Source organism: Petaurus breviceps, unplaced genomic scaffold (assembly GCF_028583685.1).
Source record: "Petaurus breviceps papuanus isolate PSGF00001 unplaced genomic scaffold, PetGlider_PUasm1.0 213, whole genome shotgun sequence".
Taxonomy (NCBI): Eukaryota; Metazoa; Chordata; class Mammalia; order Diprotodontia; family Petauridae; genus Petaurus; species Petaurus breviceps.
In genome coordinates, this window is record NW_027185860.1 from 6948280 (window position 1) to 6972401 (window position 24122).

The 24122-nt window shown below is 36.3% G+C and overlaps 1 pseudogene; it reads right to left on the reverse strand.

Moving 5' to 3' along the window:
- Positions 1-21734: 21734 nt before the first annotated feature.
- Positions 21735-22765, reverse strand: LOC138165564 (polyprenal reductase-like; annotated as a pseudogene).
- Between the last annotated feature and the right edge of the window lie 1357 nt (positions 22766-24122).

Genomic DNA, 24122 nt, shown 5'->3' on the forward strand with positions numbered 1-24122 from the left:
CCAGACTTTTTACACCTTCCTTTCTTCCATGCATTCTTGAGACAATTCATACTTTCCTGTCTCCATGACTTTGTCCTTGCTGTCCCTCTTGCCTAGAATACTTTTCACATTGATTTGCCTTCTAAGAATCTCTGATTTCTTTCAAAACTCAGAGAAAATAAAACTTTCCAAATTACATATTGCCGTATACTTGATTTTCAAATTATTTTTGATATCTTGTTTTCACACGGTATATATTTCCCAGAGTATCTATTTCTTCTCCCAAACCAGAGTTCCATCTATTAATGAAAAACAAAAGATAATGCAACAAAACTAACCAACACATCAAAATAGCCTAACAAGTAAAGTTTTCCACTCTCAGACTCCCACACATCTACAAAGAAATCAGAGAGGGCCCTTGTTAAATCTCTAAGTTGGGTCACTATAATTTTACAACATTCAATTTTCTATCTTTTTGTTGGTGTATTCTTTTACATTTGTAATGTTGCAGTTGTATTTATTTTCATCCTGGTTCTAATTTTACATTGGAAGAGTCCATATAAACATTTCATTCTCTTGTATGTACAAATCACAATTTATTTTGCTTAAAGAATGGTAATATTCCATTATATTCATGTCTTATAACGTGTTAATTTTTTTCAAATGATTAAGTATATTTGATTTCCAGTGCTACTACAAAATAAATTGTAATAAATGTTTTAAAATATATATGATTTTTTATTAGCCTTGTTTGAATATACACTTAACAATGAGACTTTTGGTTCAAAGTTTATAGATATTTTTGTGACTTTTTTAACATAATTTCAAATTGTATAGCTCTATGCTTTCCAGTATGATAAGCCAATTAATTGTTCCATCAAATGTACATAAATATGCCTACCTTTCACAATAAATCAATCAACAAGCATTTTCTAGCAACCTACTCTGTGCCAGGTACTCTGATAGTCTCTGGGGATCCAAATTTTAAAATTAAATAATCTCTGTTCTGTAAGAGTTTTCACTTTTGGGGTGGCTAGGTAGGCCATGGAGTCAGAAGGACTTGAGTTCACATCTGGTCTAAGACACAAAATACACACACAAAATTAAAAAAAAAAACTAGCTGTGTAACCTTGAGCAAGTCACTTACCCCAATTGCCCTCCAAAAGGCAAAAAAAAAAAATTACATTTTTTTCATCACATACAAGTGGTTATATTGAATATTAGAGTAGGTTAATATATAGAATACATGTATGACATATTTGTGTATGTACATAAGTATATGTATTCATGTGTTGTATGTTAGTGTGTGGGTATGTGTAAAGAAATCACTACAAGTTAGAGGATTCTAGAAAGGCAACATAAAGTGGTGTTTGAGAGATGAATTTTGAAGGAAATTAAAGATTGCTCCAGATGGATGTAAGAAGTGCTTGCATTCCAGACATAAGGCACAGTAGGTTGAAAAGTAAAGACAAAGAAGTGCAGTTAGGGTGCATCATTGAATACTGGGGAGGGGGAAAATGTATAATGATTTTAGAAAATGAAGATAATAGCAAATACTAACTGACACAGCGGATAAAATACCAGCCCTGAAGTTGGGAAGACCTAAGTTCAAACGGACATGAGACACTTGCTAGCTGTGTGACCTTGAGCAAATAAACCTATTTTCCTCAGTTTCCTCATCTATCAAATTGCCCAGATAAGGAATTGACAAAGCACTCTACTATCTTTCCCAAGAAAACCCAAGAAAGAAATGGGAATATGAAGGGTCCAACATGACTAGTCAACTACACAACTACAATAAAAGTAAAATTTTTTTTAAAAACTGAGAAGTATATGTTTTGGTTTAAAGGCAAGAGGAATTCATTATAGTATATTGAGGTTTGGAGTGACAAAGTCAAATTTGGCCTTAAGCAAACTTGCTTTAGCAGATGTGTGGAATATGCGTTGAAATGAGGAAAGACTTAAAGAGTGAAAACTAATTAGGAAGCCACTGCAGTATTAAGGAGAGAGGTAATGAGAGAACTTGAAGTAAATGTATGGCTTATTGGAGAAGTGCTATGTGAGAGATACTCTGGAGGTAGAAATGACAAAATTTAAGTGATAGAGAGTAAAGTGTTGAATAATACAAAAGTTATGAACTTGGTGTATTGAACTCTTGGCATGGTGAACTTTATGTCTTCAAAAGAAATAAAGAAGATTTGTATAGGTTTGGATTTAGGGAGAAAATAATAAAATCTGCTTTGGAAATTCTGAGCTGTAGGTTACTTCTGGACTATCCATTTTGAATTATCTAATAAGCTGTTAACATAAATCTGGAAGTCATGAGAGAGCTGTTGTTGTCAAAAATTAACAAAATGGTAAAATGAAGCACATTTCTCTAATAAAGATACCATTGATTAATGGTATCATACTGCTGTCAGTAAACAGGTCAATGGTTTGTTTAAATTTCTGCAAAAGGTCCCTAGCAAAAGGACAGCTCCCCCATTAAAGATGTTAGGTCATATAGAAAAAGAAAAAAAAACAGGATAAATGGTATCATGGAATAGAAGGCAACATGGTTGGTTACAGAGTTGAGGTGCAGGAAACAATATGATTGATTGGACATTTGATAATGAGGGCTTCTGAGAGTCCAGGTACAAGATAGTGGGCCAGAGTTTGGAGAGCAACCCAGACATGCGAGAAAGACAATTTGGTTGTGTAAATATATTTTAACCCTGATTCTCTTGTATTTATATGCATCCCTCAAAGTCAGCTAAATTAGTTGTTGCAATAATTACCAGGAGAGCTGGATTTTTTTAATAAACCCATCACAAGTCATTTGAATTCTGAATCAAGATTTGATACAGAGAAACATGACTTTAGCAATTACTAAACAGTAATATCAATTAATACTAAAAAGCAATTGAGTACTAAATATAATTAATTGTAAATAAGATACAGGATTAATATTGATTATTTCAATCCCCCCATCAATCACAAACAAGCATGTTTTTCATAGATCACTTATCTAAAATGATAAAAACCAATCCTAAAAGATCTCTAACATAATCAACAGTAAGGGGCACCAACTCTGGTGGAAGTTAAGAACAGGTTTTAATATAGTAACTAATGCAAAGTTGAAAAAAGAGCAACAAGCATGATAGCATAAGTCACAATAGAAATATCTAAAACCATGGACTAAATTTAGAAAGGAGAGTTGCATGTCTCTAGGAAACTAAGAAAACTCAACAAACTTCTAGTAAAGGAAAAGTCAAAGTAATCCAATAATAGTCAACAATGACAACTAATGTCATGTGTCCTACTGCATTACTAACACACTTTGATTGTTTATTTTAAGACCATGTTTCATGTTGAGCTTCAGTTGTCCCTTGTAGATGGCTAATTGTGTAGAAATATCTTCTCCTAGAATTTCTGCAATGGGTTTTGTTTTCATGGTAGCTGTGGAGGGAGCTCTCATTCAGAATATTTGCTTCTCCACTTCTATATAATTTGCACATTGTTAGTTGTTCTTCTAAAATCCTTTACAAAACAGATCTCAATACAACTTAGTACACCATCTTAAAAATCACTTCTCCAAAAGTTAGTTTAAAAAATAGTTATTAGACTTTGTAGTTCTATTAAAAATAGAGTTATAACAAAGAACTTTGAATTAGGGATTCTAATTTCATTGGAAATTGAAGAAAAAATAATTTCTTAAATTCCTTTTGTAGTTTTTATATTTTACTAAATCCTGTACCTGATATGAACATTAATATCAGTGTGTTGAAGAATCCTAAGAAAAAAATTTATGAAGACTGGACTTGTTAAAAGAGTCTTTCTGGTTAATGATTTAATATATAAAAGCAGACATGTAAGCTCATGATAACAGCACTTTTCTAAATCATTATTGAGTTCATTTTCATTTACCTCCCTGCAATGTAAGTTAAAAAAAAATTGCTACACTGATATATTTAAGAAAATCAAATGTCAATGGAAAAAACAAAACTAAATAATTTTAATTGCCAAAGAAAGCAGAATTCTTAAAACAAGCTAGCTTTCTGAAAACCTTTTATATAAATTTCTATTCTTTTGTTTTCTATTTTTTACTTCACATTTTTTTTTCACTTCTATTATGTAGAACTCGACTTCATTTCCTACAACTTATTCTAATCCCTATCACCCCTTAAGTAAAGTACAGGGTTATAAGGATTAAATCCTTAAATGAAAATATAGGTAACAACACTTTTAAACAGATGATTTTTGATTTAAATTTATATACACACACACACACATACACATATACATACATATATATGTCTATGAAGGAGGGTATACGGACATATGAATACATATATGAGTTTCTGCGTATGTACATAGATAGAGGGCACAAGACCAATTTAATAGGAAGGGATGATACTTAAAAGGTGAAATTAAGAGGTAAGATAGGAATATAATGAGAGAATATGGGGCAAGAAAGAATGAGGTAAACTATTTCCTATAAAATAGGCAAGGGTCCAATGAGAGAAAACCTCATATAATATAGACCTCCCTCCCTTCTTTCCCTTTGCTATATTATTTTTATTCCTCTTTGTGTGGCATAATTTACACTTTTGCACATTGTTCTTTCCTCTTCTTCCATTGTAGTCCCTTTGTAGCACTTAATAATATTTTTATCATAATTTTGTGAAATTTATAATCCTACCCTCTACTTCTCTATAAAGAGTTTGCTCTTATTAAATGACAGGGTATATTTGTGCGTGGGTTTTCCTTGTTTAACTTTCTATGTTTCTCTTGTGTCTCTTAAATGGAGGTAGAATTTTCCATTGAGCTCTGGCTTTTTCATCAGGAATGTTTGGAAATCTGTTATATTGTTGAATGACCTTGATTGGAAGACTATGTTGAGTTTCACTGTGTAGGTGATCCTTGGTTGTAACCCAAGCTTTTTTTTCCTTGCAATTAAAAGAATTATTTATTTTATCTTCTATATCTCTAATTTGATTTTCAAAGTTCCTTTTTAGCTCATCTAGGAATACTTTCTGTGTTTCAGAACAGTTCCCTGTTGAGATTTAAGCTGTGGGTGTGGAGTAAACACTATCTTCCTCTGAATTTGGTTCCTCCCTCTCACTGTAATAGGACTCCAGAGTCTTTGTCTTTGCAGTCTACTTTCTATCCATTTTGAGGCAATGTCCTAGCCACACCCTTCTTCTAGGTTTGCCAAGGCTTTAATGTTTGAGGTTTTTCCCTAGGGCAATAATTATTATGTTTTCATGGTCAGAAGTGGGGGTTGGAGCAGCCTGCATTAACTATGCCATCCTGGACCTTGTAAGTCCAGATTTTGCATTTTACATTTCTCAGGTGTGGATTGGTAGTCCCAGTGGTAGTTGCTGCCCCTGCCAAGGGTCCTGCATTTGAATCTTACCCTGCTCCATCCATTCCCAGCCCTGCAGTGATAGGCCCTGCAATGGCCTTTGTGGTTGGTTGGTCAACTTGCCACCATGTTGATCAGGCCTCGCCCCAGTCATCTATGCGCTGCGGCATCCACCCCTCTATCACAAGGTGCAAGGAAGGAATAACACAATCAGTTTAGCATAGGATTCTATAAGAGACACAATACATATCATAATAGAGGGAAAGAGTGGAGGGAGAGGAGCTTTTCATGAGATTTGTTTCTCTCACTCTTTGTGCGAAGAAGAAATATCATACTATACAAAGTATAAAAATGTCCTACAGACAGTAGGATGTGGGAAGGTCCAAGAAAGGGGAGGGGGTAGTTAGAAGGGAGGGAAGAAGTAAGGTGGAAGGGAAGGGAAAAGGAGAAGGGTTGATAAGAAGGGAATACTGACGGAGGCAGGGGTCAATAGGAAAATGCTTAAGGAGGGAAAGGGAGAAGGGGAGAAAAATATAAGCATACAAAGGGGAGGGAATAGGATGGAGGAAAAGAGACAGAGAGTAATCATAACTGTGCATGTAAAAAGAATGAGCCTTCACATAAAATGGAGGAGGAGAGCAGAATGGACTAAAAACCATAATCCTACAATATGCTGTTTACAAGAAACACATCTGAAACAGAGGAAAACACAGGGTAAAGGTTAAATGCTGGAGTAAAATGCATCGTGCCTCAGCTAAAGTAAAAAAAAAAAAAAAGCTGGGGCAGCAATCCTTATCTCAGATAAAGCAAAAGCAAAATTGATTCAGCTATAAGAGATAAGGAAGAAAACTATATCCTGATAAAAGGCACCTTTGAAAATGAAGCATTATCATTACTTTACCTATATGCACCAAGTGATATATCATCCAAACCCTTAGAAGAGAAGATCAGGGAATTAGAGAAAGAAATGGATAGCAAAACTATCCTAGTAGGGGACCTGTATATCCCTCTCTCGGAACTTGATAAATTCAACTTCAGAAAAAAAAAAAAAGAAGTTAAGAAAGTGAGAAAACTTTAGAGAGGGGAGGTATGATAGATCTCTGGAGAAAATTGAATGGGGATAAAAAAGGATAAACCTTCTACTCAGCAGTACATGACAAATACACTAAATTTGATCATTTACTAGGACATAAAATCCTCACAATTCAGTGCAGAAAGGCAGAAATATTAAATTCATCATTCTCAGATCATAATGCAATAAAAATCATATGCAAGAAAGGGCCATGGAAAGACAGACTAAAAACTAATTGGAAATTAAATTTAATCCAAAGAATGAGTGGGACAAACAAGAAAATCATAGAAAAAATCAAGTTGTGGGATGCTGCACAGCAATTCTTAGGTGAAATTTTATTTTTCTGAGTTCATGCATGAATAAATTAGAGAAAAGGGAGTTCAGTGATTGGGCATGGAATTGAAAAACCTAGAAAAAAAAGAACAAATTGAAAATCTGCAATTAAAAACTAAATAAAAAATATTGAAAACCAAAGGAGAGATTAAAAAAATTTAATTTAAGAAAAATATTGAATTAATAAATAAAACTGAGTTGGATTTATGAAAAAAAACAATATAACAGTTAGATCCTTAGGCAATATGATAAAAAAAGAAAGAAGAACACCAAATTATGAGTATCCAAAATCAAAAAGGTGAATCTACGTTCAAAAAGAGGAAATTAAAACAATAATTAGGAATAATTTTGCCAAATTATATGCACATAAATTTGACAATCTTAGTGAAATGGATGAATATTTACAAAAAATATAAGCTGCCCAGATTAAATGAAGAGGTAGTAAATTACTTAAATAATCCCATCTCTAAAAAAGTAATTAAACAAGACATAAGTGAACTCCCTAGGACAAGAATCTCCAGGGTAGATGGATTTACTAGGGAATTCTATCAAACATTTAAAGAACAATTGATTACAATACTCTACAAACTATTTGGGAAAATTAGTGAAGAAGGATTCCTACCAAATACTCTTTATGGCACAAATATGGTACTGATGCCTAAATCAGGATGACATGAAACAGAGAAAGAAAATTACAGACCAATTAATATCCCTTATGAATACAGATGCGAAAATTTTAAATAAAATATTAGCAAAAATATTGCAGCAAATTATCATTAGAATAATACACTTTGATCAGGTAGGATTTATTTAATTAATGCAAGGATGGTTTAATATTAGGAAAACCATCAGTATAATAGATCATATCGACAATAAATCTAGCAGAAAGCACATAATTATCTCAAAAGATTCAAAAAAGGCTTTTGACAAAATACAACATCCATTCCTATGAAAAACACTACAAAATATGTTAATAAATGGTTCCTTGATCAAAATAACACCGATCAACTATTTAAATCCATCAGCAAATCCATCCATATGTACTCAAAGTATTTCCAATAAAATCAGGGTTGAAACAAGTGTGTCCACTATCACCCTGTTTTATTCAATCTGGTACTAGAAATGTTAGTAGTAGCAATCAGAGAAGAAAAAGAAATCCAAGGAATCAAATTAGGCCAAGAAGATATGGAGTTATCCCTCTTTGATGATTATATGATGATACACTTAGAGAATCCTAAAGAATCAAGTAAAAAAAAAAAACTACTTGAGACAATGAATAAATCTGGCCAAGTTGCAGGATGTAAAATAAACCCACATAAATCCTCGGCATTCATGTATATTTCTAATGAAATCCAACAACAAGACATAGAAAGAGAAATCCCAATTAAATTTACTGTAGACATTGTAAAATATTTTGGAATCTACCTGCCAAAACAAACTCAGGACCTATATGAACACAACTACAATTCTTCTTTATAACCTGACCAATGTCTAAAGTGAACATATTTGCCGATCCTATACCAGACTGTATGCAGCAATGTGGGGTGGGGGGAAAGATAAGGGAAGGGAAGAAAATTTGAAACTCAAAGAACTGGGGAACTGAATCTTGTAAACTCAAAGTAAATGAACAAATTAATAAAGACAAAAAAAATAAAGATGACTTGAAAGCAAAAAAAAAATTTTTTTTAAAGGAAGAGGAAAGGGAAAACTGTTACAATTGACTAGAAGAAGAGGAAGCCAAAAGGGAATGGATCAACCTTATTCTCATTGAATTTGGCTTATGGAGGAAATGATATGCACTAAATAGGATATCCCACCCTACAGGAGAGTAGCAGGGAAGGATATGAGAGGGGGGATGATGGAAGGAAGGGCAAGCTGAGGGGAGCAGAGTTAGAAGCAAACACTTTTGAAAAGGGTCTGGATCAAAGTATAGCTAGATGGGGCAGTGCATAGAGCACCGGCCCTGAAGCCATGAGGACATGAGTTCAAATCCAGCCTCTGACGCTTAACACAAAACTAACCATTTGACCTTAGGCAAGTCACTAAACCCCAATTTCCCTACCTTCCTCCTCCAAAAAGCAAAAAAATAAAAAACAAAGTATAGAAAAGAAGAAATGAGAGGAGGGATAGAATGGAGTGAAATATAGTCAGTCTTTTACAATATAAACACTATTAAAATGATTTGCATAGCTACACATATACAACCTATTTAGAATTGCTTACCTTCCCAGTAAGGTTGGGTGACAAGGGTGCAAGGGAATTAATCTGGAATTCATAATTTTAAAATAAAATATATACATACACATGCTGTTATTAATATTTTTTACATGTAATTGTGAAAAAACATATACAGGCACTGGGTCATAGAGATATACCGTGCCCTATTGGAAAATCGGATGGGGAATGGGGAAAAATATGGGAGACAGCAGATTGGAAGAGGGGATATCCAGTGGGATCACTATTATGGGGTGGTGAGTAGGGAAAAAAAGGCACAATATTTGTAACTCAAAATCTTGCAGAACTGAATGATGTAAACTAGAAATCTATAAAGCATTTGATAAAGAAAAAAAATCATCCTGAACAACAAAACATCCAGAATATCAAGGAAAATAATAAAAAGAAATCATTGGGAAGGTGGTCTAGCCATACCAGGTCTTAAATTGTATTATAAAGCAGCAATCATCAAAAAATATTTGGTGCTGGCTAAGAAATAGAATGGTACATCGGTGGAATAAGTTAGATAAACAAAACTTCAATGATTATAGGAAACTACTGTTTGATAACCCAAAGATCCCACTTTTTGCTGTAAGAACTCACTGATTGAGAAAACCTGTTGGAAAAAAAAAGCAGAAAATAGTGTGGCAGAAACTGCGCATAGACCAAGATCTGACACCATATGCCAGAATAAAGTCCAGATGAATAATTAATCTAGGTAAAAAGGTTCATAATATAAACAAATTAGGGGAACAAGGAATAGTTTGCCTGTCATATTTATGGAGAAAGAAGGAATTTATGCCCAAATAAGAGATAGAGAACATTAAAAATGCAAAATGGATAATTTTGATGACATCAAATTGAAAAGATTTTTGAACAACGTCAATGCAACCAAGATTAGGAGGGAACCAGAACACTGAGAAATAATTTTTACAACTAGTGTCTATGATAAAGACCTCATTTCTAAAATATGTAGAGAATTGGGTCAAATTTACAAATCATTCCCCAGTTGCTATAGGAATGTAAATTTTTAAGATCTTCCCTACCTCTACTCTTAAGTGCAGCTGGAGCCTGTAGTGGGAGGCTTGTTTCTCAGGAGATAGTTTGTGATTGGGCAGTGGGTCAAGAAGGTTGTTACATTCTCTGAGCCAGTAGAAGGCCATATAATTCCTGATGTGAGACTTTGTTGTGGGGCTCACTTTGAGAAGTGTTGTGTGGTTTGACCAGATGAATATCTGGGCAGATGTTGAGAGCCCCCTGGCTTTGAAAACCTAGAAGTTGATGCTTCCCTCTCTAGCAACTGTGATTTAGTGTGGATATATGTAATGGTTGGACAGTTTGGAAGCCTGTCTGCTTGATCTGTTTCTCTGTCTTGTAACTTCTGTCTGTATTCTGAAGTTTGGGGTGCTGACCTTGTTCCCCTGAAATAGGTAAAGGATATATGTTTGATTGAATAAAGCAAGCTTGTTAACCCATTTTGAGTTGCTTTCCTTTAGCAAAGAAGATCTAAGAACATGTGTTGGCAGCTATCCTGGGGATGTTGGGTTCTTTCTGCTACACCAGTTTATAAATTGTCAAAGGATATGAACTGGCAGTTTTTTAGAGAAATTCAAGTTATCTATATTCATATGAAAAAAAATGTTCTAAATCACTATTGATTAGGGATATATAAATCAAAACAACTCTGAGGTACCACACCATGTCTATTAGATTATCTAACATGGCAAAGAAGAATATAATAAATGTTGGAGAAGATGTGGGAAAACTGGAAAATTCATTTTTGACCGAATTGTGAACTGATCCAAACATTTTGAAGAACAATTTGGAACTAAGCCCAAATAGCTATAAAAATATCCACACCCTTTTACCCAGGAATACCACATCTAGGGCTATATACCAAAGAGGTTATGAAAAGGGAAAATGGAGCCACATGTAAAAAAGTACTAATAGTAGATATTTTTCTTGTGTAAAAAACTGGAAATGGAGGAGAAACACATCAATTGGTGAATGGTGGAAGAAGTTGTGGTATATGAATACAATGGAATACTATTGTCCTATAAGAAATTATGACCAGGTGGACTTCAGAGAAACTGGAAAAAATTTCTAAGAACTGATGCTGAGTGAGGGGAACTGATCTAGGAGAACATTTCAAGCAGTAGCAGTGATAGTAGGTGAGTACTGCCTTTCTCAGAAAAGCAAGAACCTAAAACAATTTTAAAGGCCACATGATGGAAAATGCCACTCACATCCAAAGAAAGAACTATGGAGTCTGTATCCAGAAGAAAGAATATTATTTTCTTCTTTCTTTTCTTTTCTTTTTTTTTATTTCTTATGGATTTCCCTGTTCATTTTCTTTCTTGTATGCAGCATGACTAACATGAAAATGTGTTTGATAGGAATGTATGTGTAGAGCCCATATCAGATTGCAAGTTGTCTTACAAAGAGAGGAGGAATGGAGGGGGAAAGATTTTAAAACATATGGAAGTAAATGTTGAAAAATAAAAATAAATAATTTCATAAGTTTTTTTCAGTTAATAATCTAACATCTTGGGTGCACAAACTTTTAAACCAGTATTTAATTATTTTTTAACATTTCAAGAAATATTAAAGACTTTATCATATAAACAAAAATATGACTTCAAACAGGAAGATGGCAAATTCAAATACTCTTCAGTTTACTTCTGAATATGGAAATGAGTGTAGTATCAGAATAAAAACAGTAAGATTTTAAATGCTTGTATCCTATAGCAATGCAGAGGAGATAAAATATTTCATCAATGAAATTTTTTTCTTCTTTTATTTTTGGTCTTCATTAATTCGTTTGTTTACTTTCAATTTACAAGATTCAGTTCCACAAATCCTTGAATTTCAAATTTTCTCCCACTCCCTCCTTTCCCTCCCTCCAAAGCAGCATACAATCAAGTATAAGATCTGCAAAAGCTTTCACTTTAGACACTAGTCAGGTTATAAAGAAAGATTGTTTTGGATGGAATGAACAACGGGAAAGAAGAAACAAAAACAAACAAGAAAAAGAAAGAGAGCTGGTAGTTTTCTTCAATCCGCATTCAAACTCTCTTCTTACTAGTTGTTTCCCTGAATGTAGACATCTCTCTCCATCACGAGTCTTTTGGAGTTGACTTATAACAGTGCATTGCTGAGAGGAGTCCAATCTCTCAAAGTTCATCATAACACAAATGTTGCATCTGTAATTGTGTACAAATTTCTCCCGGGTCTGCTCTTCTCATTCAGCATCAATTCATAAAAGCCTCTCCAGGTAAATATGAAGTCCATCTGCTCCTTGTATCCTATAGAACAATAGTATTCCATTACATTCATATAGCACAACTCGTTCAGCCATTCCCCAATTCATGGGCATGCCCTTAATATCCAATTCATTGCTACCACAAAAACAGCTGCTATCAATATTTTTGTATGTATGGGTATTCCTTCCACTTGTATGATTTCTTTGGGTTACAACCCTAGCGGTAGTATTACTGGGTGAAAGGGTAAGAAATTATTTATAATCTTTGGACATAGTTCCAGATTGCTCTCCAGAATAGTTGAACCACATCACAATTTTATCAGCAATGCATGAGTCTTCCAATATTCCCATATCCTTTCCAACAATTGTTATTTTCCTGTCCTGTTATCTTAGCCAATCTTACTGGTGAGATGCGGGACCTCAGAGTTGTTTTGATTCACATTTGTCCTATCAATAGTGATTTAGATCATTTTTTCATATGCTTCTATATATATATATCTTTACTTTCTTCCTCTGAAAACTGCCCCTTCATATCCTTTGAGCATTTATAAATTGAGGAATGACTTGTATTCTTATAGATTTGAATCAATTCTCTGTACATTTTAGAGATGAGACATTTATCAGAGACATTGGTTGTAAAAAGTCTTTCCAAATTTTCCACTTCCCTCTTAATCTTGGTTACACTGGCTTTGTTTGTACAGAAGCCTTTTAATATCAGGTAATCAAAATTATCCATTTTGCATTTTATAATGCTCTCTAATTCTTGCTTGCTCATAAAGTCTCCTCTTCTCCATAAATTTGAAAACAAATTCTTTGCTTTCCCAGGTTGCTTACTGTATCAGCCTTTATACCTAGATCATGAAGCCATTTACAAATGATTTTTGAATATGGTGTTAGATAATGGTCTATGCCCAGTTTCTGCCATACTATATTCCACTTTTCCCAGCAGATTTTGTCAAAAAGTGAGTTTTTATCCCCAAAACTGAGGCCTTGGTGTTTATCAAAGAGCAGATTACTATAGTCTTTGACTGATGAGTCATGTGTACGCAATCGTTGCTTTGATCCAGTACTCTATTGCTTAGCCAGTACCAAGTAGCATTTGACTATTGCTTTACAAGAAAGCAATGAAAGCTATATCACACACACACACACACACACACACACACACACACTTATAATGACATCTACTTTATAAAATAGATTAAAATCTGGTATATCTAGTCCACTTTCCCTAGCATTTGTTTTCTTTAATTCCCTTGATATTCTGGACCTTTTTTTCTTCCAAATGAATTTTATTACTATTTCTTTTTACTTCTATAAAGTAATTTTTGGTAAATAGATGGGTATGGAACTAAATATGTAATTTCATTTAGGGAAAAAAGGAGTTTTTTACTTGATTCTCTAGGATTCTCTTAATATATCATCATATCATCCTCAAAGAGTGAAAACTTGGTCACTTCTTGGCCTAATTTGATTTCTTTGTCTTCCCTAATTGCTACTGCTAACATTTCTAGTACCAGACTGAATAAGAAAGGTGATAGTGGACACCCTTGTTTCACCCCTGATCATATGGGAAATGATTCTAGCTTCTCCCGACTACATATAATACTTGCTGATGGATTTAAACAGATACTAGTTATTATTTTAAGGAAGGTTCAATTTATTAATATATTTTCTAGTGTTTTTAATAGGAATGGATGTTGTATTTAGTCAAAAGTCTTTTCTACACCTATTAAGATAATCATGTGGTTTCTCCTAGTTTTGTTGTTGATATGATCAATTCTACTGATGGTTTTCATAAAACTGAATTGTCCTTGAATTCCTGGTATAAATCCTATCTGATCAGTGTATTATGATTGTGATAAGTTGCTGTAGTCTTTTTGAAAGTATTGTATTTAAAACTTTTGCATCGATATTCATGAGGGAAATTGTTCTCTAATTTTCTTTCTCCATTTGTTCTCTTCCTGATTTAGATGTCAGTACTATACTTGGGTCATAAAAAGAATTTGGTAAGACTCCTTCTTCAATAATTTCCCCAAATAGTTTTTAGAGTATTCGGATCAATTTTTCTTTAAATGTTTGATAGAATTTACTAGTAAATCCATCTGGCCCTGGAGATATGTCCAAAGGAGTCACTGACTGCTAGTATGATTTTTTTTTAAATGGGGTTATTTAAGTACTTTACTTCTTCAGTTAATCTGGACAACTTATATTTTTAAAAACATTCATTCATTTCTCTAAGACTGTCAAATTTATGTGCATGCAATTTGACAAAATAATTGCTAATTACTGTTTTAATTTCCTCTTTATTCGTGGTAGATTCACTATTTTCATTTTTGTTATTAATAATTTGTTTTTCTTCTTTCTTTTTTTTTTTTCATATTGACTAAGGGTCCATCAATTTTATTGACTTTTTTCATAAAATTGACTCAATTTTATCCATTAATTCAATAATTTTCTTAGTTTCAATTTTATTAATCTCTCCTTTGGTTTTCAATATTTCTAATTTAGTACTTATTGGGGATTTTCAATTTGTTCTTTTTCTAGCTTTTACAATTGCATGCCCAATTCATTGACCTTCATTTTCTCTAATTTATTCATGTATGCACTCAGGGAAATATAATTTCCCCTAAGAATTGCCCTTGCCGCATCCCACAAATTTTGGTATGTTGTCTATTATTGTCATTCTCTTGATTGAAGCTACTGATTGTTTCTCTAAGTTCTTGTTTGACCCACTCTTTCTTTAGGATTAAATTGTTTAGTTTCCAATTAGTTTTTAGTCTATCTTTTCATGGATCTTTATAGCATATGATTTTTACTCCTTCATGATCTGAGAAGGAAGCATTTAATATATCTGCTCTTCTGCACTGAATTGTGAGGTTTTTATCCCCTAGTACATTGTTGATTTTTGAGTATGTGCCATGAAAAGATGACAATAAAGTATATTCCTCTTTATCCCTATTCAGTTTTCTTCAGAGATCTATCATACCTACCCTCTCGAAAATTCTTTTCACCTCCTTAACTTCTTTCTTGTTTATTTTGAAGTTAGATTTAAACAGTTCAGAGAGAGGGAAGTTGAGGTCCCCGACTAGTTTAGTTTTGATCTCTATTTATTTCCTCTAATTACATTAACTTCTCCTCTAGGAATTTGGATGTTATACCACTTGGTGCATATATGTTACAGAATGATATTGCTTCATTCTTGATGGTGACTTTTAGCAGGATATAATTTTTTTCCTTATCTCTTTTAATTAAATCATTTTTTTTTCTTTTGCTTTATCTGAGATAAGGATTTCTACCCTCATTTTTTTTTACTTTAGCTGAAGCATAATATATTCTTCTCCAGCCTTTTACCTTTATCCTTTGTATATACCCTTGTTTCAAAAGTGTTTTATGTAGACAGCATATTGTAGCATTATGGTTTTTAATCCATTCTGATATCCTCATCCATTTTATGGGAAAGTTCATCCCACTCACATTCACAGTAATGATTACTATCTGTCTCTTTCCCTCCATCCTATTCCCTCCCCTCTTTATGCTTTTGTTTCTTCCTTCTTCCTTCCCCTTCTTAAGGGTTTTCCTTTTGACTTTGACTATCTCACTATTTCCTCCCTGTGATCCCCCTTCTTTAACTTCCTTTTCCCCTTACTACTATTCCCCTCCTTTATAACACCACCATTCTTATGTCCCTCTTATACCTCCTTTTGCCGATGAGGCAAAATGGATTTTTGTACTTATTAGAGTATGTTATTCCCTCTTTGACCCCAAACCAATGAGAGTAAATTTCATACAGTGCTCCTCTACCACCTTCCTTTCCCTCTATTTAATGAGCTTTTGTGTCTTTTCACATTAGAATCTTAAATTTAACTGATTATGTTGAACCAGAACCAATGAGAATAATGTTGAAATGTGGTTCATTTCTCTATCTCCTTCCCCCCTAGTATAATATGATTTTATGCTTCTTTTTATACATAATTTAGCTTTTTATGCCTCATACTTTCCTTTTGTTCCATTACAATCCCTTTGAAGCCCTCAATAAGCTTTTTTTAATCATCAGATTACTTCATTTACCCCCACATCCTCTATCCATACATATATACCTTTTAAAGGTCGTGATAATCATAAATTTCAAAGTTGCCAGGTATCAGCTTCTCATTTAAGGGTGTAAACAGTTTGTTCTTATTGCATCCCAAGTTATGCACATTTGTGGGAGTGTGTGTGTATGCTTGTATGTATGTGTGAATGTAAATTTTCCTTTTTAACCTTTTCATGTCTCTCTTGAATCTTGTAATTGGAGATCAAGTTTTCCATTGGCATCTACTTTTTCACCAGGTAAGTCTGGAAGTCCATTATGTAATTAAATGACCATCTCCTTGCCTGAAAGATTATGCTCAGTTTGGATGGGTAGTTGATCCTTGGTTGCAGTCCTAGCTCTTTTTCCTGATGAAATATCAAATTCCAATCCCTCCAATCTTTTAATGTAGAAGCAGATAGGTCCTTTGCAATCCTGACTGTAGTTCCATGGTATTTGAATTGTTTCTTTTTTTGCTGCTTACATTATTTTGTTCTTAACCTTATATTTCTGGAATATGACTACTATATTTCTTGGAACGTTCAATTTGGGATCTCTTTCAGGAGGAGTCCAGTGAATTTTTTCAATTACTATTTTACCCTCTGATTCTGGGACTTTGGGAATTTTTGTTAACAATATCTTGGAGGGGGGCAGCCAGGTAGCACAGCGAGTAAGAGCACCGGCTCCAGTGTTGAGAAGACCTGGAGATCGAATCCCGGGCTCAGACACTTAGCACCCACCCAGAAACACCTGGCCGTGTAACCTTGAGCAAGTTACTTAACCCCAATTGCTTAGGGGCATCCAGGTGGCTCAGTGAGTAAGAGCACCCGCTCCAGTGTTGGGACGACCTGGAGATCGAATCCCGGGCTCAGACACTCAGCACCACACCCAGAAATAACTGGCCATGTAACCTTGAGCAAGTTACTTAACCCCGATTGCTAAATAAAAAAAAAAAAATATCTTGGAGGATGTTATCCAGGCTGCTTTTTCATCATGGATTTCGGGTAGACCAATAATTCTTAGGTTATCTCCCCTGGATCTGTTCTCCAGATCAATTGTTTTTCAAGTGAGGTATTTTACTTTTTCTTCTAATTTTTTTCTGTTTTCATGTTCTGCTTTATTGACTTGGAGTATCATAGAGTACTGGGCTTCATTTTGAATGATTCTAACTTTTAGTGAATTATTTACTTTGTTTAGTTTTTGAAGGTCTTTTTTTAGGGAGGTATTTTCTCCAGTTAGTTCACAAAATTTACTTGTTAAGGATTTGTTTTCTTCCGTGAGACTTTTTTCCAGTTTGATCATTGAAGTTTTAAATTTATCTTCTATCTCTATAATTTGGCTTTTAAAATCTTTCTTGAGCTCCTCCAAGAATGCTTTTTGGGCTTGAGACCAGTTCATATTTCCTTTTGTGGTCTCAGTTGTGGGTATAGAGTCCATGTTGTCCTCTGTATTTGGTTGTTCTTGCTTGCTATAATAAGCTTGGATTGATTTTCTTGCCTTTCCCTTCTCCTTCTCAACTTCCTTCTCTTCCATTGTGATTTCTTATTTCCTAACTTCTCAGGCTGGGAGCTAAGGGCCTAGTTGTTGACTTTCTGTGGTCTAGCCTCTGTGTGTCTAGACTGAGGTTAAGGCCAGGATTCTCAATGCTTCCCCTGAATTACCCTGAGTGTCCCAGAGCAATCTATGGGGGTTGGGTGGTCAGGGCATTTCAGATATCCTCTTCTATGCCCCTGGGACACAGCTCAGGCAGACTCAGCAGCTGGTGGCTGGCAGCCCTTGTGTCTGCAGAGTTCCCTGGTGATGCTAAGGTCCACCTGGGCTTGTGTTGTTAGCCCTTGCTGGATCCACCACCCTGGGCTTTGGGAGCTCTTTTTGGTCAGCTGATGTGCTTGTTGGGACCCCTCCCACCCTTCACTTCAGACTCCTTACTGCCTTAGTTACAACCTTTCTCTGTGACTCATAAGCCTGAGGCTATTTCGGCTATGTCAGGACTTTACTCTGTGTGGGACATTTATCTCTGTGGTTTCTAGGTCAGGGAGGGGGAATCTGAGCAGCTAGAGTTTACTTTGCCATCTTGGTTTCTGGAAAATTAGGTAGGTGATTTTTAAATTTCCATGCTTTAGGCTGATGGGCCCAGGAGAAGCTGTTGTCTCTGCTGTGGGCCCTGAGCTTTCTCTTGCCCAGCTCTGAGGGATACTCCTCTCCTGTGTGAGACACTGGTGAGATGGCTGCAAATAGCCCTTGGAGTGGGAGAGTCTGCTGGCTGGGGCTCCTTTTCACCCAGCTGTAGTCTGCTCCCTAGTCCACACTGGGGCAGCCCCTGAGTGCTCCATGCTCCCCATGCCCAGACCCACGTGGAAACTTTCTTGTGCTGGATTCTGCCAGACTCCATCTAAAACTGGATACTGTCCCCCTAAAATCATTTCTGATTCCCTTTTTAAATTTTAGTGACAGGATTCTCAGAGGAATTTAGAAAATTTACTGCTTCTGTTCTGCCATATTGGCTCCACCCAATAAGATGTTTTAAGTTTTAGCAACAAGCCCCACATATTTTAGATGGGTGGAGAGAATTCAAGAAATTTCCTAAGCTAGCCCCATTTACCCTGAGAAACCACACTAAAGCAAGTCTCAAAATAGATTCTGGAATGAAAGAAAACACAGAATGATGGAGCGAAACACATTTTTCAGCTTAAGATAACTTAGAAAGGCTTCAGGAAAGGTCTGTTTCGAGATGCAGGCCCAGAAGGCGTGGCCGGCAGAGGCAGACCAGGAAGGGGCCTGATCAACTCGGAGGGCAAGTCTCCCCACCAACCACAAGGGCCACTACCAGGCCTATCACCAAAGGGCTGGGACTGGAAAGAACAAGGTAAGAAGCAAATAGAGGGGCCCCTGTCCTGGACAGCAAATACTCCTGGGGCTACCACTTCATAGACCAGAAATTAAAAAAAAAAGCCCCTATCAGGACCTTCATAGACTAGGATGACAGAGTGAACCTCACCTGCTCCAAACCCCCCCTCTTACCCTTAAAACATAGTAACTGTTGCCCCAGGGCAAAACCCTCTATAGTAAAGGCTTGGGATCCCTAGAGGAAGGGTGAGGCCTCAAAATGGGTAGAAAGCAGACTACAAAGACAAAGACCGTGGAGTCCTACTATACTCAGAGGGAGACAATGTGGACTCCACACCCACAACTGAAACATCAATAGGGAATGGGTCCCAAGCAAAGAAGCCTCCCCTAGATGAGATCAAAAGGAAATTTGAAAACCGTATGAGAGAGATAGAAGACAAAATGAATAATTCTCTCAAAACCAAAATAGTAGAATTAGAAAACATTAAATGAAGAAAACATCTCTCTAAAAAGAAAAGTGTATGATATAGAAAAGGAGCTCCAAAAATTAACCAAGGAAAATGATTTGCTAAAAACTAGAATCAACAGAACTGAAACAAATAACTCTATGAGGAACCAAGAATTATTCAAACAAAACAACAAAAAGAAGGAAAGGTCTGTTTCACTTTGGTAAAAGCGAAGAACAGCCCAGCACAGAAAGTGTTTGATGGACCCTGAAGGAGATTCTTAGCCACAGTGCAGATCAACAACTGATGTCCCTAGGTCCTGGATCAGCAGTCCAGCATTGAGGCCTTCAGTCACAGCAGAGAAGGCAAATTATGAGCCTCAAACCCCCAGCAATCAGGTGCAACTGGACTCAGCCACCCCCAGCACAGTGGGCATGCTGCAAGCACCTGAGGCTCCAACATGGAAAACCAGTGATGAGGACCCCATTCATTAGCCTAAGAATGTTGGGGAAGTGCCCCCTTGTCTCCCAGGAGCAGAGCTCAACTTAAAAAGTCTTATTATTACTTTTATTTATTGCCTGGTTTCCTCTTGATACTGTTCTGGTCCTTGTGACCAAATCGTTCTTCCTCTCTGATGCTCTGCTTATGACTTTTTCTCCTAAGTTTATATCTTGGTTATATTTCTTCATCGTCTATATGTACGTGTTTTCTGTTTATTCGTATGTCCAGCTGCAGTTCCTGGTTTGAGACTTTATATCTGGGTCAATCTGCCCTCCCATACTCTCAAAAGTGATGATCAAGCAATATTTGGTTCTTCCTTTGATTTCCAGTGCTCCTGATGCTGTATTCCACCTCTCTTGGTATTTCTGAGAAGAGTACTAGCCAGATTACAGCACCCTTGGAGGCATTGCTAGTCAAAGCACTCAGAACTTTGGGTCCTTTAATGTTTCCCTACTAAGAACAGGCCATGGGATTCCATTTACTTGAAGAAAGTGAGATTATTGTAGGCCTCTGTCCCTTCCCCACACCCTTCCTTCCTTCTCCCAACCCCCACTAGCAATTGTACCTTATCAGAGCACAATGTTCCAGTTTCTGACAAACATCCCTATTCAGACCATGAGAAACATACTTGTTCAGATCACTAATAGATTTTAACCCCACTGGACTGTCTCGCTTTTTTTTTTAAGTTAATCCTGAATGTTTATTTTTATAAGTGTAAACATTATCCTTTACCTATTTAAATGTGAAATATTTTTATCTGAGATTAGTTCTAACAGAAATATTTTAAGTCTTCCAAAAGTTAAGTACCAATAACTCCTTTGTGGCAAGGCTAGTCAGCATGTCATCGTTTGTTTATACAATGCTGCTTAAATGACTGAATCCAATAGACTGTTTTAAGGCTCTTCATATAATAGAAATCAACTTAGGCAAAAACAAGTCCAGTGGACAATGGCAATGGGAAACCCATCACAGTACTATTTGCTAAGTAGTATCCAGTATCAAGCAAATTCAAGATGACTCATCTCCTGATCCATTAAAAAGCTGTCTTTTTAAGAAGGTTACAACTATAAGGCAGTTCCATGGTATGCAACCTGAAAATGGGATTTTTGCTGAGCATTCAAGTTAGACTGTGAACCAAGAAAAGTGTCTTTCGGTGTTTCCAAGTTCTTGAAGTTTTTTGATAGTGCCTTGTCAAAGAACAAACTAGCTCCAAAAACTCGTTTTCCCTGAATTCACCTGTAAGCTGCTGTGGTATTCTGTCATCTTCAGATGTTAAGAGAAGTGCAGAAAGGTTGGAGGCATGTCCTACACTCTTGAAGGGCCTTTGCTCAGTTAGTAAACCTCATACTGACTGGACAAACCATTCAGCACCATATACCATCTTATTTCTTTTTTTTTTCTTTTTCTGAAGCATCATAATAATTCTTCTTGGTTTGCTTTGAAATGGCCTAGAAAAGTCTCATCTGCTGCAGTTGATTTGTCTTCTAAAGTTCCATTTAGGATGAAACACTAGAAACCATCTAGAAACACTGATTTCTTGAAGTTTCTTTCTGCTCATAAAGCTACTTTATCCATTCTGGTTTTGTTATAAAAATGGAAGTAATATTTTTGGATAGTTCTGTCTAGCACACCAAGCCATCACACACCAACTAATTCTCTTCCTACACCATTACTCCATCACTTTTGCTCTTGGGAATGTAAATCCTCTTGCTCAGAACCTGATGCAAACAATCTTTAAAAAATGGTACATAAGCCTTCCTGTCCTTTGGATAGGAGTCAAACTTTTTCAGGTAAAATTTGTGGCTCAGAACAGCAGCCAGAGCCTGGCTGAAGAGGACATATGATACCGCAAGCCACCAGGTAAAATTGTAGAATCCAAAGGTGGCAGCCAAGGACGCATAGATCAATAGCCCAATAATTTGGGCCAGAAACATATTCAAACCAGTCTCCAAAAGGAATTCTGTAGTTAGAGTGAATGACTTTTCCTGAATCATTTTTCCTCATATTAGCCAGTGACATGGCACCTGTATTGATGGATGGATGACCAGATGTACATCATCATTCCCAGTATATGGAACCAACGTGTCTGAATCAAAAGACTTTTCCCTACATAAACATTTCTTCCGTTGACTGGCACTTGGCTCAGGACAGTTAAGCCAATAATAACATAATAAGAGATTCCAGAGCAGTACTGAACCACGTGAATCAGGCTCTCAGAGAACACGCTGATGAAGAGACACTCCATGAGTCTTCATATACTGTGGAGCCACATAAATACAAGCACTAAGAAGGCAGACAGCTCAAGCTCATCACCTTGCTTTTGTGAAGCCCGGAGTTTTCTGAGCAAATCCTGAAGCCATACTGGAAAGGGCGTTCCTAGGAACAGGGCTTGAATGAGAAGGAATAGCAATAAGCCATTCCACACCACTGAAATGATGTAGAAATGGCAAAACCACCTCTTGAGGACGTCGAAGACCTCATAGGAGGCCGTGCGCTGTTGCCCCACTCTCTTGGTTTTCCCGTAGCGGATCAGGAAGTGGGAAAAGATGGACAGAGCCAAGGACCCTTGGGGAAGGACGCTGCGCGGCACGGTGTGCAGCAGCAGAGCCAGGAGGAAGGCGGAGGCCAGGATCAGCCACAGCGTGTAGATGGAAGTAAGTTGTAGGAGCCCGGCACACACCCACGGCGCCATGGCCAGCGCCGCCGCTGGAAACGACTAAAGGCTGCTAGGCGCTGGGTGCCCCAACGTCCCCGGGAACGTCTCTCCGGCCCCTCAGGCTCCGAGTCCCGCGATGAGTTTGACGCGCCACGCGGGGCGGAGACTCGGAGAGTCCCCACGGGGCTGGGAGAGCGCGTCTGGAGGCAGCCTCTGCGGCTGCTTGCGCTGGGGCCGCGTTCCGGACTGTCACACTTCTTACTACACTGTGATTACAGGCTTCTTACACCATGCTTAGTCAGAGTTCTGTGAATTTTAAGTCTCTCTGGAGTTTTCCTTTATTAGAACACCAGCATGTGTCAGGCCTGACCATATGCTGGTTTCCCAGGTCGAAATCCTCTCCCAGGGCCCAAAAGCTTTTAGCTTTTTTTGTATACTTCTGGACTGTATGAAGAAATTTATTATTATTCCTCTTTAAATTTCTTAATAATTATGACATCTGGTGCACTTTTTTAGACTTTAGAATGAGTGAATGTAGGACAACTGATTCTTCTACAATTTTTCATTCAGCATCTCTATTTCAAGTTATTTGTTCTTCCTTCCATTTTTTTTTTTCTGCTCAAAAGACATAATTTCACACTGGCCCTAGAGTCAGAGGACCTGAGATCAAATCTGGCCTCCAACTCTTGACATTTTACTAGCTGTTTGACCTTTGGCAAATCACTTAGTCCCAATTGCTTTGCCATTACCCCTCAAAGATAGCTCTAATTTAATTTTTTAAAATTTCTTGCTTTATATATTTCATCTATTCCTGGAATCAGTTTGTCTGAGGATTTGTTTGCTTGTTTTTTCACAAAGACTCTGCTTATACTTTTGGAGTGATTCTCTATGATATTTGTAAAGTCTATATTGTTGATGTTATGAATATTGTTTGATGCTATAAGTATAATGACATGACTCTGATATATTGAAAACTCTTAGTGCCACTTACACTAAGTGGTCTTAATGCTCATATACTCATACAGACCAAACTTTTTGTACATTTTTACCATTAATGACATATCAAGGATAATACTTTAAAGGACTAACAGAACTTTTCTACTACATTTGGGTGTGATTTGAATGCCCCCTCCTGCATCTGCCACCAATTATCTGTCTCCAAACAAACCTGTTCTTAGAGTCTATCTTAGAGTCCATGTGAATCCCAACTTTGTGTGTTTTCCCTCCCCAACAGGTCTCTCTCATGGTCAGGCTCAAGTGAATCTCCTACATGTAATGAAAAACCACTGTTTATTTTGCCATATAGTAGCATGAACGTGTGTGTTTGCATACTTTTGTTTTAACTGCTTGCTGCATCACATAACAAAAAAGCTCATGATTGTGTCATTTTCCT